The sequence below is a fragment of the Mixophyes fleayi genome, chromosome 3, assembly GCF_038048845.1.
Source record: "Mixophyes fleayi isolate aMixFle1 chromosome 3, aMixFle1.hap1, whole genome shotgun sequence".
NCBI lineage: Eukaryota > Metazoa > Chordata > Amphibia > Anura > Limnodynastidae > Mixophyes > Mixophyes fleayi.
In genome coordinates, this window is record NC_134404.1 from 128,597,340 (window position 1) to 128,613,871 (window position 16,532).

Genomic DNA, 16,532 nt, shown 5'->3' on the forward strand with positions numbered 1-16,532 from the left:
AATTCTTTGAGACTTAATAACCTATAATTCCTCAAATATACGTACTCATGCCCAGAAATGGCTATCTCTGTCGTGCGTAGCGGTGGGCACATTTTAAGATTTCAAGGTATTTTTAAAAGAATAACTTCCTTTAATAAATTAATAAAGAGTACATTGAATGCATTAGTGAGATAGGTTACCACTTTCATCTTATACAGTACAGGCAGGATTGTTCATCAAATCCATAAATTCTGCATAGGGGAGAAGGGAGAGGGAAATAACACACAGCTTCAGTCTGTGTGACTATTAATAAGAGAGCACCTGGGAAAATATTGATGGTAAAAATAGGATAAATAGATGCATAGTAGGAAAGTTATTTTGCACAATCCATATAAGCAACTAAAGAAATGTACGCAAAGTGTTTATATTTAAGAGGAAATAGCATCTTGTTAAATTCATTACTAGAATAAATGTATATTGTCCATTCCAAATGTAGATGCTGCAGTAAAACGATGTTGGCTTATTACATTTTCCAGTTTCAGCTATTGTAAAATGCATAGCACAGTTTGCATACAACCTGCTCCTTCATTTCATTTCAGAGTGAGAAACACAGGTTTGGTTGCAGGCTAATTACATTACATGAGCAGTTTTCAAAGCAGTGGTAAATGAACATGGTTAAATTCTTGTGCAATAGATATTTTAAGGTTAAATAGCTCCTAACTTTTTCATAGTTTTTTAAAAGCAATTATTATTATAAATTCAACTTTAACAATCTAAATGTAAAAGTGAATATGTGAAACTGCATACAGTTTCTTTGCAATACAGATCCTTGGTAGAATTGTATTTTTTGTATATTAGCCCAAGTTCCAAGGGCAAAGGCAGGATTTCCAAATGCTTATTTGCAGAGAGGATGTGACCAGCGTCGGACTGGCCCAGCGGGCTACCGGTAAAATAACCGGTAGGCCCGGCTACCTTACGGCCACATCCCCTTTTACACATGGGCGGAGCTTATCTGGAGGCCTCACCCGAGCACCCAGCTCCGCGCAAGCGCGGTAATTAGCTGCACTCCCGATCAAGAGGAAGTCACTGAAGTTGCAGCGTATATCCCCCGACATATCTAGCACACATCGCCGACTTCACACAGCCGCCTTCGGACACCTCTTACCGTCTCCACCATGACCTGCTCCAAGCAGCCACAGTCATACAGAGGGAGACTACAGAGGGAGACCACGGAGTTCAGACTGCAGCTGACTGCACCACAGAATCCACTACCGAGCGCACACACCTTTCTAATAAGGTAATTGTAACCTCACATAAGATCAGAGGATCAGAGCAGCATCGCTGCTACGCAGCCATCCCTGGCACATACCAGCTGATATCCAAAACATTGGCATCATATTCCAGTCTTCTGGGACGTTTACCAACATCCATTGCATTTCTGTGCATCTATCACTTATCTTTTGTGACTGTTAATGTGTATTTTGTTTATTCAATAATCTGTTCCCTCACACTTGTTTACTTAATCCCAGTCACCACACATATCCCACCGAGAGCATATACAAGTTTTTGCATCTAAGAGCTACCACCAACTTCATCTCACCCTGTTGTACTTGAGCGCCCTGTGGACCATTCCGTTTATAATTGAATGTGGGGGGGAGGGCTATCTATTAAATGTGAAAATTAATTATTTAATGCTAGGAATGGTAGTAGGAAATGGATGTATTAAACATAAATGCTATTAATTTATTGCTGGGGCTGTTTGGAGGGAGGGTAATAAGTTTATTTATTAAATGGGAATACTATTACTTTAATATTGGGGTTGGTTGGAGGGAAATAGATCTATGTATCACATGTGAGCACTATTACTTTAATGTTGAGGCTGGAGAGAGGCCTAATTATTAAATGTGGGTGCTGTTTATTTAATGGCAGGGATTGCTGGCGTTTCTAAATGTACCCATTATTTTTTCCAAATAGGGCCCTCAACATTCCAAGATCCAGACAAGCCGCAACTGAAGAAACCAGCAGCCACAGGAGGTAAAAGTGACAACAACAGGTAGGACAGTCTGTCAAATGATCTGATTCTAGTGGTGGTACTCCAGGTGTTGTGAAACTATAAGTCCTAGCATAAGCTGCTATATATTGGCAAAACATGCTGAGGCTTGTAGTTTTACAACACATGGAGTGCCACAGGTTAGCCAATCCTGGTCTAGTGGGACAATCCTGATTTTTGGTGACTGTTCTGTCCAATCTAAGGGGCAGGTCAACACTGTGTATTCTTTATACACACACTGCATTCTTAATATACTGCACTAAGGTGCTAGCTGTCCTTTGTGGACTGACCACTCCCCCTCTAGCATCTGGTCCCGCCTCTATGATGGCTGACCACACCCCCTTTGGTGGGCCCCTAGTGTTGCATTCCCCGGTGGGCCCTTCATTCCCCAGTCCGACACTGGATGTGACCATCCCATGGAGAGGATGTGAACATCCAATAGAAAAGGGATGTCTAACACTTAACAAGCACTAGTCTGCCTCCAGTGCACCACTGTTTATTTCGTACTGGTCATGCTTTGCACTATCCTACATTGAAGAATCAGTGCAACAAGGGACTTTATTTAAGTGGCCTTTGCCTTCTAATTCCATTCCATTCCCTGTCTGATTGCCATCTTCATTGCTCCCTCTCCAGTCTGATCTCCTAAGTGACTGTGCTCCTTCCTTCCGTATGGTTATACGCTTCCCTTCTGTGTATCTTTACAATTGTGCCCATGTGAATCATTTTTGGGGTGTCAGTTTGTTTAAAGTAGTAGTGCCTCAGCTACACTGAATCCTTGGAGCGCTCAGGAAGATCACTGAGGAGAGAATATTGCATAGATTGGATTCAGGTGGAGTGAGATTCGAACACAGAGAACGGATTTCTGGGCTCATTAATTTAAAGTGTTTTAACACATGTTCTTAAAACCTACTAAATCTGCTTTTAACTTTCTTAGTAAAACTAGTTATGCATGGAAATTGTTCTGTACACGTACTCCTTCTGACAAGCAGTTTACAGCTTTCTGCTTTTTTACTATTTTTATTTTAAAAATACAATCTGTTATCAAATTAACATATTACGGGATTTAGGATATAGGAAAATAAATTGATAGGTTTCAATTAATTGTATCCCTAAGTTTATTTATGCCCATGTCTCATACACGAATGGGAGACACACAGAGAGACTGAAGCAAAAACATCCAGTATGCAGATATCCGACTCTATCTTTAAAGTGCTTGTCAATGTCTTGAGGTAGATGCTGAGAATGGAGTTGTGTATTAAGTAAATAAATAGCAAAAATCCTGGTTTGTTCAATTTGTTGAGGGACAGTTCCTAACTAAAGTTTTGCCAGCAAATCAGTTTCAGGTGAATTAACTATCTTACAATGTGCCTCTATTAGTGAGTTATACAATACATGTGGCAGCCATTATTATAGACTGAGACTGAGGCTTATATAAATAGTTCACCCACTTTGACTTTTGCATTGAGGACAATTATTTTGATCACCAAGTGGTGAGTTAGAGCAGTAGGGAGAAGTTCTGGTATGACTTACCATCCTATACCAATATAATATGCAATAAAATGTGCATGAGCACAAATATGGTGGATTAAGAAATACAATGTTTATTTTATAAACTCTAAAAAGGAAATAAATTCAAAATAAAATTATTGGTTAATAAATAACTAGCATGCATAACATAGAAAAATGTATCTTCATATATTATCGGGTGCTAAATTTAATTTTTTTTTAAATGTTTGTCCCATCTTTTCAAATCCCCCAAAAGGGTGAAAAGACCACCAGCAGATCCCAAAATTATATGGTGCGAATATTAAATCTCATCAGGTGCAGTATAATTATATGAAACCTTATTCTCTTCAAAAGAAATAACTTGCAAGATAGTTACTTGAAGTGAATGGTCAGTTCACTTCAATATATAGTTTTGAACCTGCGTATTATGTATAGTCTACTTCTTCATTAAAATTTTAGTCCAGAAAACTTATGAAACTCAAGCAAGACTGTGCATTCTTATAATTCTTCCTGTTTAAAGGGTAATGATCTGGAGAGGTCTCACCCGATTCCATGTGAGGACTGTTTAGGGAAAAATCTCCCCTTATGATCACTTTCTCAAGTTCCACGGTTAGGGTGATACTGATGTTTCCTACTGATATGCCTCAGCCTTGATGAAATGTAGCACAGTTCTGGGTTCACAAGAAGAGACGTCTGAATCTGCACCAATACATTTTCCATTTAGCTGCTGTTTTTGGTACGATAGCAAGCTTAGAATACAAGATTCTTCTGATGCGTTTCATCAGTATAGGTCTGACTTTTTCAAAGATCACTCTTCTTGTGAACACAGAACTGTACTATATTTCATCAAGGCTGAGGCATATCAGCAGGAAACATTAGTATGGAGTGTTACAGATAATGGCTGAACTAGGTGTAGAGGTCTTCACCTATAGCAGTCGCCTTTCCTGTAAAGCTTGTTATGCTCACCAGCACGTAGATGCCGCCAGGTCTTAAACTCCACATAGTGTAAGCTTATGTATATCACCATAGCGTGGACTAGGAGGTGATGACAGGATGTAAGAGTGGTCAGGAACAAGTCAGGGTCCAAGGACAGAAGCAGGCAGCAAGGTAAGCTTCAGGCAAGAGTCAGGGCCGGCATAAGGTGAGTCACAAGCAAAAGGTCAGAGCCACCACCAATAATTTCCTTGTTAGATTTTATAAAATAAACATTGTATTTCTTAATCCACCATATTTGTGCTAAATTTAATTGCATAGATCATTGGTCCTTGTCGCACCTTTTATTGCATATTCTATTACTTTTGTTTCAGGATTGGCACTCGTTTTTTAAAATGAAGCGACAGGCGTTTTTTTAATCTGTTATATATTTAGTTAAAATTATCAGTATTTTTCCCCTAGAGTATTAGCACATAAGAGGTTATGTGTTGAGATTTCACAATCCTATACCAAACCATTTTGACCATGGTGTGTATATTTAGATATTCAAAAAAGGGACAAAATAATCACTACCTCGATCTGCCCAGAAGTGCCCACTTTTATTTGAAACTCTGCTCACATTTGTATAAGCTCTGCCGTTTTTGCTGTCCATGGAGACTTACAAATTTCAGGAAGAGTAGACCACCCTCCCAGATCACGTCATCATGACTCTGTCCCCACGCTGTGTTTGAAAGATAGCTGTGCAGGCTCAGGTAAAGCACCAGGGAATGTGCACAATGTGCAGAGAGACACTCCTCCTACCAAGTGCCAGCTCTTGACTGTTCAGAATGCAATCAGTAAGTTACACACTGACTCCGTAATTGGTTACTTATTCTGGCAGGGAAGTAAAAAATAAGTGTGCAACTGTACAGAAACCTACTATTTCATGTCATATCTGGAGGTGGATGCTGGTGACAGAAATCAGTTAGGGACCCAATTGGCTACTTATATAGGAATCAGAGTAAGCAAAAAAATCAGGTGGCAGATAAATATTGAGAGTGCTCAAGCACCGACAGAGCTGGCACCTATGTTGGCATGTGTATGCTTGTGTGAGGCTTGAACCAAATCTTGCCTGGATTTCTCAGTGCAGTAGTAACTTTGGATTTCTACTAGGTATTTACTCACTAATTGCCTTCCTGACTCGATGAGTGTAGCTCCACTCTCTAAATGTGAGAAAAACTACCAAGCACAAATTTTAAAGTTTAAATGTAGTAGGGTTCTCAAAAAGGACAACAATTACTGGCTATGGATATTGGTCACTTTATTGACTGATTATAACAGTCGGAAGAAACCTAGTTAAGCAGCAGATATACAGATCTTCAACAAGGTTTTAATAATAGATTTGGTTAGAATCTAAATGTCGTAGGCACCACAAATGCTAACATGTGACTTGCTATATTCTAAATCTCACACTGACACCACATGTGCCCTCACTGACATGCCATCCCCTTAAAATAGATATGCAAGCATGAGCAATATAGAGCATAAAAAATATTGACAGTTGCAACATTAATGAGCTCAGGTGATATGATAATCTTTGCCCGCTTGACAACAGTGGAGCAGAACTTTGTCCACATGGTAAAATGTGTTATTCGATCTGTACAGTGGCTGTTTCAAGCAGATGAAGGGGATTCAAGCAAGTGGAGAAGTCTCTGGCTACTGTATGGCTAGGACAAGTGTGATAAAATATAGATAGTAACCAACTGTTTAGTTCATAAAGTAACTAACAATAGGGTTCTGCAAATTGGATATGGATTTGAACACACAGCTTTTGTCAGCAGTTGCTAACTCCAAACCACCCTGACACTTGAAAAGCTGGATGCTAGGCCCACAATGTTGGATGCTCTGTGGATGCTGGATACCGTCCAGGCACTGGGACCTGTCCCGACACAGGATACCCTCTGGACACTGAATTTTCTCTGCACATTGGCACTGGGCAACTGGGCACATTCTAGACCTGTACATTGGATACATGCTTTTCTGGAGGGGATCCAACCACATTTCTACCTTCAGCTCTCTCCATTTTCTCCATGTTGGTCCCACTGCATGTTCCGTGTTTCTCCACTTCCATTCTCTTTTAATCAGCAGCCTCCTGCATGCAGGTTCCTCCCCCTTTCTTCCTTTCCCCTGCACCATGCATGCAGCCTGATGTAGTCTGAATAGTCCAAGGTTAGCCTGTTCTGTCCTAGATGACCTGCTCCTACCCCTTCTCCAGTTATCACACAGCACTACTATACAATATAAGTGAGTGTTTAGACTGGGGGTACAGAAGTACTATTCAGAAGAATGTGTCTACCTTTGTGCTTTGGTTTTTCCTTGTCTGCTTGTGCAAACCTTTATGCACACATAAATATGTCCAATCACTAATTGTGGTATAATATCCTCAACACCATCAACAGCATCATCGCCAACATTTATTTATATAGCTCCAGCAGATTCTGCATCACTTTATACTCCAAAAACATACTAGTAGGTTAATTGTCTGCTATCAAAATTGACGTGTGTGTGTGTGTTAGAGAATTTAGACTGTAATCTCCAATGGGGCAGGGACTGATGTGAGTGAGTTCTCTGTACAGCGCTGCATAATTAGTGACGCTATATAAATAACTGATGATGATAATGTGACACATAATTGATCTCTACTGCTTGCATGGGTGTGGTTTCATTGCCTCCATTAAAGTCATGTCTAACACAGCCCCATTACGGTAACATAAAATATACAATATAAAAATCACAAATGTTATATTTATAAGCCTATTTAAATCAAATTAATCCAGCAATACCACGCCAAGCAGATATAAATCTAAAATAAAATATCTGAAAATGTCCTTTTAATCTTAATGCTTACTGTAAAAGTTTGTATTTAATCATTTTGTTTTTGTTCATATGCAGAAATTGATTATTGTAAGAGCTCCCCCTGTATCAATGGGACGTGTGAGAATGGTAAATACGGATATATCTGTCGCTGTAACAACGGATGGGAAGGATCCTCATGTGAGCTAGGTAATAGAAACTAAGATGTTCTGCATGAAAATAGCTGCTGCCCTGTATTTCCTTATAGTAACTGGCATATTAATAATGACTGCAATGTCATTTTTATGTAATGTGTTCAGTAAATCATTCCCAATCTCCATAAGCTTTATTAATCTATGATTGTGCGATGGTTAGATGTGTTGAGCTGATATTATTTCTACATTATTTATTAGATATTGATGAATGTGACAGGACCAACCCCTGCAGCTCACAGGGCACCTGTGTGAACTCCAACGGCTCCTATGAATGTCACTGCAGGCCAGGATGGACAGGACCAATATGTACTATAGGTAAAACAAGATGATTATCTTTTCTGGTCTTTGCTAGAGATGCTCAAAATGTTGGTGCAAGTTTGAAATTCAGTAAAATTGGGTCAGTTCAACGGTCTTAAACTTGTTCCTTTAAGATTTGGGGCCACTTTCTGCCTTGTTCAATCTAAATGAACTGGAAGTTGTTTGCATTCATTGAAACATGGAAAGATGTACAGCAAACTTGATTTAAATGTATGTACTTCAATGCATGTCAGTCTTTTGGATGTGACATACATGATCATTATAAAAGACCTTCAGACTTGAAAAAGTTCAAGAATTTCCCAAGATTTTTTAACTTTTGCTTTGATTTGATAAACTAGTTAGAGAACTGCTTTCAAAATGAGTTAAGCATTTCTAGCCTTTGCTTCCGTAGCTGTCATTTGAAATGTAAAAATGTATATTTTATTATCTTCAATTTAATGTGTTTTGCTCACAGTTTGCATAGTATTAGCCTTTGAGTATTGATAGCAAGTCAGATTTTTGGAATATTAATTAGTTATGTAATTGATCACAGTTATGCAGTTATGTCAATAAGTAGTCAATTGTGCTTACTGACATACAACTAAAATAATTCCATTTATTTCATTTTTGTATATAGTATATTCTATTCTAATATAATATTGTAACAAACTTACCTGCTCCACGCTCCAGCGTTGCTCCGTTCGCGCAGATTACGGCACATTTGGATGGTGGGCCACATGAATAGCCTGCACTATTTAGACGCTGTATTGATACTCAGCCTTTGTCAGTGCAAAGCTGTTGCTGTGATGCTGACTCCCATTCCTTGTTAGCCTCTACTAACCTGCCTTGCTCCCTGTAAGTGGTCTCTGCTGGAACATCTGTGTACCGTTCGCTGCCTGTCTGACCCTGAACTGCTGGATCTCCTGTGAAACGAACTTGGCTTGTCTGACTATGCATTGCTAGATCACCTGTGTACCGAACTTGGCTTGTCTGACTACTCTGCGCCTGACTACTTGTGTACCTGATCCTAACCAGTCAGTACTCTCTGTGCCTGATTCCCTGTACCAGATCCTTGTCTGCCTGTTCATTCTGTGCTACATTTGGTGTTCCTGATCCCAGTACTATCGCTATCTCTGCGCTATCTTCTGGGTACATCTTCCAATCTTTAGGCCTTGTGTTACATTCCGAGACAGTCCAGGGGGCAGTGACCAGCGAGTTCTCGCCAGCAAAACCCACCCTTCCTTGCGGCGGTTCTTGGTGAAAACAGGGGAACTCGTAAGACTCAACGCCCCTGGTCTGCCAGTGCCAATTGGGATTAGCACAGGTCTCTCTTCCTTCAGAGTGTAACAAATATAAATTAGGATTTTTGACCTCAATTTCCCCTTGTTTCCCTGTACAAGAACTATTTCCATGTTCGCCTTTGCCAAGAGAAACTATAGAGAATACATGCACAGCTCAAACTGGGGTTTACAGTACTGCACACACAAGAGCAGTGGATTATCTGATGTGAATCATGTATCTCATCTGTCTGCTCTGAAATTGAGATTATGAAAGCCTCTTATCCTAACACAGTTCCAGGTTCTTTTTAAGAATTGACCTGACTTTACTAATGTCAGGAAAACATCTGCCATTGCTAATGTCTTGTTCTATCAATGTCTTTCTCTATACTGATGAATATATGAAAATGACATAAGATTATTTTTCTGTTTTAATTTAATTTTTTCCAGATATCAATGAGTGTCTGTCCAATCCTTGTGGACATGGATCATGCTTTAACACCAATGGAAGTTATGGATGTTCTTGTAATCCGGGTTTCACTGGTGTAACCTGTCATGAAGGTAACAGTTTGTTGATGTTGTATGTGAAGTTCAATTTTCTAGCTCTTTTTAATTTAGTTTTGGCCAAAGTCAAGAACTGTCTTGTGCTTCCTGGATTAAAACCAGTCCTCTTATATTGTTACATCTGCATTCAAAATTTCAAAATGTAGCAATGCACAAGAGAATAAGTAAAATGTCCCAAATTTAAATATGGAAAATAATAGTCATTTCCCACATGATGACATAATTTGGTAATTTGCCTGAAGTTTCACTATTTTTTATGGATTCACAAGTTATTAGCTTTAGAAAATTGCATTGGGGACGTACAATATTTTGCTGATATGATGGACAAAGTTTGCAACACATGGATAATGGATAGAGTGAGATGGAATAGAATCAATAATGAGCATATTTTGCACACAATTGCACGAGATACAGAAGGTGAACACATTGTTAGAATAACAGTATTATATGGTTTATGACTGTGTAAAGAATATGCCTCTGAAAACACCTACTAGGGTTTTATGTAGCTCCAAAACTGTTGTTTGCTGTGATTTGGCTGCATTTCATTTCATAAATCACAAACTATAGTGAATTTCACTCAGTGTTGAAAATCAACAAAAGCAAATTGACTCCTGACCTCCCAGCTGTTTGTTTTATTACAAAGGTGTTTCTTCACCAGTTTGATGTATATGGCAAAGCTTTATTGCCATTTAAAACATCAACTTTATTATATTAATAAAAAACGTATTTAATTCCTTCCTGATTCATCATAGTCCATCATAGGGAAAAAAAAAGAGATAAACTCAAAAAATGATCATTAAAAATACCCACCTTAACACTACATATGATTGCCTTTTAATAGTCACAACTGTAATTATCCTCACTTGTGATAGGGAGTAGTCCTAGCTATGATCATTTAATTAGTCAGCATTATGCATGACATATTTTCTATAGGGATGTTTTCCCTCCCATTTGGACTATAATGGATCAAAAAATGAAGAAAACAACAATATTCTATTTTATATTTAATAAAGTGGTGAACAATGGATTTTATACAATCAAAGTTACGGTGAGATTCTAATGGCAAATGTTGAAAATAGGCGATTGTATAGCAGCAATCGAAATTCAGTTTTATCGCAGGATGTTAATAAATAGATCCCTAAGTTTTAATAAACCTCAAGGGTTGTAGACTGTAGATTGCACATTTTTGGACGTCTCCTCCATTGAAAATATTAATTTGTGCACCATCTTTGAAGTGGAGGTAATTAATCTTGCACTAGGATGCATTTTGCTACATTTATGTGGAAGATAATTAATAACTGCAAAAAATGTGTAAATAAAATGCAAAATTTTTTAATTGTGACCATTGAAAGGCAGCTGAGATACCTAATTATTTTAGTTAAATAAGACATAAATGAGCCAGACAAGTAGTATTTCAGAAGAAAATAAAAGAAGAGTTCACATTAATGAAGTTGGTGGTGCTATGCTGCCTATCAGTAAATGTAATGCCGTGCAGTACTTACAGGTGAGGTTTTTACTTTTTCCCCAACATCAGCCATGGTTTAAAATACTGCAAAATTTGGTGCAAAACATTTGCTCAATTGATCTATGAAAATGTAGAATAAGAGCAAGCACCTATATATTGGCTGCATGTGTTCTGCATTTGAGGGTTTTCCAATTCATCAATTGGCGTCAATGTTTTATCAAATAGATCAATTTTTACCAGGCATATGGTTATTTTAAAACAAAATCAAAATGTGGACGTTGTTTAATTTATAAGGGTTTATAATTATATCATCAGTGAAAACATACAGTTAAAATTGGATCTGTGAGTGGTAGAATTCACTAGTGTATATTGCTACTGTCATGATTACACATTTCCAAACTGGCAATATAAGAAACTCATTTTAGCCCTCCCTACTCATTGGGCCTGATTTGTTAAGGGAAGTTAAGCAAAAGTAATAAGTAAGGCAAAACCATGTTGCATTGGAGGGGGAGGTAAATTTCAAATGTGACGGCAGATTTATATTTGGGGTAGATCATATCCTAGATCAAATTTCAGTGTACAAATAAGCTATCAAGTATTTGTGTGCTACATGAAAAAACAGAGGGTATTTTCTTTATGTGCAAAATAATAAACTAAGTTGCACCCCTTGCATTGCAACATGGCTTTGTCCAGAAAACTTGAGTAAGAAAACTTGCTCAATTTTTGGCTTAATTTTCCTTAATTTATCAGGGCCATTGAGTCTTTCTACTTAAACATAACTTAAAACAAAGCTTAAGTAAAAATAAATAGCAACATGATAAGACTATTTAAAAGTTGTTTTATCTTACAATTGTTTTTCTAAACAGATATTAATGAGTGTCTGAACAACCTGTGTAGAAATGGTGCCACTTGCAAAGATTTAGTCAATGGCTTCTCCTGCTCCTGTGTTTCTGGATTCACCAGCAGATTCTGTGAGATAGGTGAGTGACTGACTTAGTTAGAGTATTTGTGAGTGACTCTACAGATATGTTACTGTTGTATACACTCATCAGTGATCTCTATTCTCAGTACATCCCCTTCTCTTATTACAGATATTAATGACTGCACCAGAACTACATGTAGGTATGGTGGTATCTGTGTGGACCTAGTAAATGATTTCTTTTGCTCATGTCCTTCTAACTGGCAAGGGAAGACTTGCAACATAGGTAACCCTTAATTATTATTGTTATTATTATTATTATTATTATTATTAATAATAATATTATGCAGTCAGTGTTTGACTTAATTAGGAAATTGTTTGAGATTCTGCTTTTCAAAAATATTTTTGTCTTCCAGATGTGGATGAATGTATCAATGGACGCAGCCGTTGCAGCAATAATGCAGTATGCACAAACACACCAGGATCATATTATTGTACTTGCAAATCTGGATACATCGGGAATGGATTTACCTGCAAAGGTATATATATAATATTTGGTTCAGAATACTCCCTTACAGTGTATCAAAATCATGTGTAGATAGATGGATGTATAGAAATAAAATTATTACTTATTTCATAATTGTATGTGACAGGAGAGGATCATTATTGTGCCATTTTTTATAGACAAATTAAAAAACAAGATTTTATTTTCTGGGGTAACATACAGGTGCACTAAGTGACACAAAGTGACACATAGTGACGCTTTAACACATAGCCATGTGTCAAAGTTTTACACTTGACTATGTGAAGAATATGTGGCCGATCTCATGGAGTTAAAAGGGAGCATTAGACCCAAACAGCCACAATACCCACATTGTGCTGTTCATTCTGTACATTTCAACCATATTCTGATGACCTTCTAGGATTAATAGATTGCACATTGTGACAGGATGGACCTCCTATGCCACCCTATCTGCTGTTGCTGGGAACCGACTGGGCTTACTTTGTCACAGTTCCCTTTTGTTATCCCAAATGCGCCCTCTTGCCGCAGTAGTTACAAATGCTGCCACTACTGGACTCCTTACCAGCATCCAGTACCGGGTTTCTTCTGGGTAACTGACGCTGCTAATGTACACCTTGCTGGTGTACCTGGGCTGGTACTCCTGACCTCTTCCGATTGATCAGGGTTGCTGTGGATGGATCCCCCCTGGCCTATCACACTGACCAGAGCTGCTGGGTAGCGTGCAGAGCGGTGGTACTGGAAAAGCTGGGTCCAAACCTCAGTAACAGCCAGGAACGGATTAGATCTGAAGGTCACAGGAATAGAAAAGTTTCCAAGCAGGTCTTTAAAGCAAGTGTTTTGTTTATTTGCTCACACTGGTTGAAGGTACCAGGAGCAGGTCAAAGGAGGCAAGAAAGAACAGTTTTCAATACAAGACAGTGCTTTTTATACAGATTTGAACACAGCCTCACAGGCTATTTTTAGAATCAGGATGCAATTTGTTTACCCAAACATGGATTTACATGCAATGCAAAGCTAACAATATTTACACTTCTCTGTTATGTGCTAAAACTTGATGCTTGCATTATCTGAGATCCAGTAATGCCAGACAGCCAGGCAGCAGCCCTCTGCTGGGTATACAGGCTAAACAGGTTTCTGTCACCTCACATAAAGACTTACTTAACATTTCCTGTTATCGGCAAACAGACTTCTAGCAAAGATACAAACCCAAACAATTACACTTGCATACAAAACACATCCTAATGCAACATGATAAGTGCATTTCAAATTTTACATTGGTGCCTACACCTCTGATTGAAATACATTTCTACAATATATTATTTCTACGTTATCCAGCCACAAATAAGCTATTTATAAGGGATCCAGTCACACACATGTTTAGTGGAAGTGCAATTTTTAACTATCTTCAATGGCTTAGATGGACTATATCTCCAAATATGTTTTCGCTAGCGCACACAAGTTTGTCTGTTACTTAGATGTATCCTTTTAGTGGGCTGAAGCACAGTGCCTCATGAGTCAGTCATGTCACTAGTTCCTAGAGAACTAATAGGCTGAATGTTGGTTCAGCCTACAATATGGAGGACAACATGGATGAAAAGATAGCAGGAAACTTAAGGCAAGGCCTGTTTATGGCCAAGGATTGAAACATATCTGTAAGGTAAAGTAGGTAAATTTGCATGTTTTATAACTTCCAAAGCTAAAATAGAATGAAGGCAGGTTCATTTTGTTTACAAACATTTTTTGGGAAAACACATTCCGACTGAAAATGTATACACTGGGCCTGATTCAAGTCTGAATGCAAAGTATCTTAATTTACGTGTTTAAAAAGAGTATGCAACTGTTACATAGTTTCACCCACATTCAAATCAAAGATACGGTATGATTTGAATATGGGTGGAAATACGCCCTGTATAAACAGTACTTTCGTAAGCGTAGACATACATAACAGACTGAAGTATATACACATGCACATATTTTATCATAAATTCAAAATTATATTAAATATATTAAACTATTGCAAAATAACTACTGCTAACAAAAAAAGAATTTAAAAAAAAGTTTTTAAATGTAATCCATACAATTGTTTTTTTTTGTTTCATAAACTATTTTCAATTAATTAAATAGTTAACTCTTCAATGCGTACAGAGCATAGAATTTGTTATGAAAATAAATCTTAAATGTATATAGTTGGTCTGCGATAACTGAGATGCATATGTGTGATTTGTTAAACAAAGACTATACCATATTGGCCATCACTATTATCCGGCATTTACACTTGCTCTGTAGCAGATGTAAAAGATAGAGGTGAAAACAAGCATACTTATGATGAAAACAGAATTTAAATTAGATTATTCAGTTTGAACATGGGTTATTTTACTTTGCCCCTTCCCTCCCCTGTTCTGCCTCTCAAGTCATAAGGAGTCATAAGTGTCAGATGTGTATGGATATGAACTTCGTGCAAGTGCGTTCAGATATGTTAGTTTGGTTTCTGGGCATCCAAAGAGTGAAATCACACAAGATATTCTACGCAAACGGTCGTACGTCCAGATTTGAATCATGCCAACCATGTTTATCCTCCAAAATATTTGCTGTATATTGTTATAATCTTAAATTATAATCTATAATTTTCAATGTAATGCAGTTAGTAAAGATGATATCTCTATGTAACAACTAGAGATGGGCGGGTCCGGTTCTCCGAGAACCGAACCCACCCGAACTTTGGGTATCCGAGTACCGAGCTGAGCAGCTCGGTACTCTCCCGCCTGTTCCGAATCCAAATCGAGGCCGAACGTCATCGTGACGTTGTCGGATCTCGGGGCTCGGTTCTCGCGATACTTAAACTTTATAAATACACGCCTCCACAGCAATCCATCGCCATTTGACAGAGGGAGAGAGCAGGGTGTAGTCATAGGCTGATTAGAGCAGGGACAGAGAATACAATATTGTTCTTGCAATTGCTCTAACCAAAATCGCTAGTGCAGAGAGGAGGATAGAGGTTTATTATTTTTTCTTAATATTTGGCACTCCCCAGCGCTTTTGGGGTGTCCCCCATAATTGTGCATAAATATTTCTGGCTGTCAAAAGTCATATCTGTCAGCAGTATCTACCAACTAATTTTTAGCACTCCTCAGTGCTTTTGGGGTGTCCTCCCTAATTGTGCATTAATATTTCTGGCTGTCAAAAGTCATATCTGTCAGCAGTATCTACTAAATAATTTTTAGCACTCCTCAGTGCTTTTGGGGTGTCCTCCCTAATTGTGCATTAATATTTCTGGCTGTCAAAAGTCATATCTGTCAGCAGTATCTACTAAATAATTTTTAGAACTCCTCAGTGCTTTTGTGGTGTCCTCCCTAATTGTGCATTAATATTTCTGGCTGTCAAAAGTCATATCTGTCAGCAGTATCTACTAAATAATTTTTAGCACTCCTCAGTGCTTTTGGGGTGTCCTCCCTAATTGTGCATTAATATTTCTGGCTGTCAAAAGTCATATCTGTCAGCAGTATCTACTAAATAATTTTTAGCACTCCTCAGTGCTTTTGGGGTGTCCTCCCTAATTGTGCATTAATATTTCTGGCTGTCAAAAGTCATATCTGTCAGCAGTATCAACTAAATAATTTTTAGCACTCCTCAGTGCTTTTGGGGTGTCCTCCCTAATTATGCATTAATATTTCTGGCTGTCAAAAGTCATATCTGTCAGCAGTATCTACTAAATAATTTTTAGAATTCCTCAGTGCTTTTGTGGTGTCCTCCCTAATTGTGCATTAATATTTCTGGCTGTCAAAAGTCATATCTGTCAGCAGTATCTACTAAATAATTTTTAGCACTCCTCAGTGCTTTTGGGGTGTCCTCCCTAATTGTGCATTAATATTTCTGGCTGTCAAAAGTCATATCTGTCAGCAGTATCTACTAAATAATTTTTAGCACTCCTCAGTGCTTTTGGGGTGTCCTCCCTAATTGTGCATTAATATTTCT